The sequence below is a fragment of the Nomascus leucogenys genome, unplaced genomic scaffold (assembly GCF_006542625.1).
Source record: "Nomascus leucogenys isolate Asia unplaced genomic scaffold, Asia_NLE_v1 001435F_37107_qpd_obj, whole genome shotgun sequence".
Taxonomy (NCBI): domain Eukaryota; kingdom Metazoa; phylum Chordata; class Mammalia; order Primates; family Hylobatidae; genus Nomascus; species Nomascus leucogenys.
In genome coordinates, this window is record NW_022096506.1 from 16,686 (window position 1) to 19,250 (window position 2,565).

General features: G+C 38.6%; 1 non-coding gene across 1 annotated transcript; it reads right to left on the bottom strand.

The window, feature by feature from the left end:
• Positions 1–887: 887 nt before the first annotated feature.
• LOC115833958 lies at positions 888–951 on the bottom strand. The gene has a single exon (XR_004029139.1). It is a non-coding gene; the product is annotated as a U7 small nuclear RNA (small nuclear RNA).
• Between the last annotated feature and the right edge of the window lie 1,614 nt (positions 952–2,565).

Sequence of the window (2,565 nt, forward strand, 5' to 3'; positions counted from 1 at the left end):
CATGAAGAAATGCTCATCATCACTGGCCATCAGAGAAATGCAAATCAAAACCACAGTGAGATACCATCTCACACCAGTTAGAATGGCCATCATTAAAAAATCAGGAAACAACAGGTGCTGGAGAGGATGTGGAGAAATAGGAACACTTTTACACTGTTGGTGGGACTGTAAACTAGTTCAACCATTGTGGAAGTCAGTGTGGCGATTCCTCAGGGATCTAGAACTAGAAATACCATTTGACCCAGCCATCCCATTACTGGGTATATACCCAAAGGACTATAAATCATGCTGCTATAAAGACACATGCACACGTATGTTTATTGCGGCACTATTCACAATAGCAAAGAGTTGGAACCAACCCAAATGTCCAACGACGATAGACTGGATTAAGAAAATGTGGCACATATACACCATGGAATACTATGCAGCCATAAAAAATGATGAGTTCGTGTCCTTTGTAGGGACATGGATGAAACTGGAAAACATCATTCTCAGTAAACTATCGCAAGGACAAAAAACCAAACACCGCATGTTCTCACTCATAGGCGGGAATTGAACAATGAGAACTCATGGACACAGGAAGGGGAACATCACACTCCGGGGACTGTTGTGGGGTGGGGGGGGGGGAGGGACAGCATTAGGAGATATACCTAATGCTAAATGACGAGTTAATGGGTGCAGGAAATCAACATGGCACATGGATACATATGTAACAAACCTGCACATTGTGCACATGTACCCTAAAACCTAAAGTGTAATAAAAAAAGAAAAAAAGAAGTGTTAATGTGTTTGAATACTGTCCTCAGACCTTGCTGTGGGTATACATATATTTTATTTATTTGTTTTCTTTTTCCCTTATTTTTATTCACTTTTTTCGTGGGGTGTGGGGAGGCAGATTCTGGTGAAAACTGGAAAACGTACTAGACAAATTCTAAAAGATCTGTAACACTGTGGGTATATATTGAGCTACTATGTAAACAACGGGGCAGTCACACAGGGCCCTACACTTAACAATGACCCTGCACTTGGCTAAAAGCTCTGCTGCGGCATCATGAAATCCTTAATGATTTTTTAACAAGACACCTTGCTTTCCCCACCCCCACCACAGAGCCCTGTAAATTATGTAGCTAGTCCTGAGTATAAGCACTGTAGTACTTTTCTAGAATCAGAAAAGTTATGAGCTCTGAAACACATCTGACCCTAGGGCTTTGGCTAAGGGACCTATGTTACTACACTACCAGTATTACTTCTATTGTTACTAACACCATGGATTGAGTGCCTCCTGTAGGCAAATGATTTCCTAAGGACTTTACACATGTTAGCTATAACCCTGTGAGGTACATATTATGTTATTCATTTTTTTTTAATTTAGTAAAGTGAGGTTCTGAAAGTTACCCTGAAGTTTTAAGATCACCCAGCTAGTAAATGGCAGAGTTGGAATTCAAACTAAGGTCTGCCTGACTCTAGAACTTGTTTAATATTCTAGGAGGTAGGTGCTTTGGAAGTATTAGGACGAACCATGAGATTGCCAATATCCAATCATTTTACATAGAAAAATGGCGATTTCATGTGGCTCAACTTAATATGAATGACTACTTATAAATATAACTCTCTCTATTTCATTTATGGGTGGTTTTTTAGTTTGAAACGATGACCAAACTAATCCTTTTGCTAAAATGTAAATAAAAGGTTGCAGTGAAGTCAGAAGAAAAGTTTATGTAGTTCAATTAAAAACAAGTTGCATGTCTCATCCTATCTCACTAGAGATGACATCACTGCTCCTAAATAGGGAGGATGGATCACATGGGAGAACTTGTTTTTATTGTGATCAGCTGCAGGCGATCAGCAAGATGACCTCATCTGCAGCTGAGGGGATTTGACCTTTGCCCCTTTAGGTATGTGAAGCAGAAAAAAATCCTTCACAGGCTGAGGAATGCAAAACAGACAAGCATCTTCAGCCAGCAGAGTTTATCAAGCATGTGTTCAGTGCAAATGCTCAGACTTGGACATGATGCAAAAGCAATTAAGAGAAAGAACAGTGAGTAGCCTGGGAGTTGGGTGGGTCCTTTGGTGTTTCTCAGAAACACTAGAAAAATATGTTTTTCATTTTCGAATAATAAAAGATAAGAAATGGGCCGTTAAAAAAAATGCTTCTTGTGCTAAGTTACCATAAGCATATGATAGAACTTAAGTTCTTATCATAATCAGTTTCCTGTGAGAATATCTTAGATGTAATCAAGTCAGATCTAACAACTGATCAATTTAACTGGCTAGTTTTAAAAACAAACTCTAAATAAAACATGCTCTTCAGCTGTATTCTTAAATTGAGGCAGTGAAAGTGACAGTTCGACAATAAAAGCCCAGGTTATCCACTCACACATGTCTAGGAACGTGTGGAAAATTAATAAGTAGCTTATTGTGTATTCTTTCCTCTTCCTGTTTATATCTACTTAACTCCCAGACTGAAAAGCTTACAGTGTTACAGAGTTCCTTCTGTTCAAAAACTCCTTATTAACCAGAAATTGCTTGATATTTTAGGGCTTTGACATGTATTATTTGATGTAG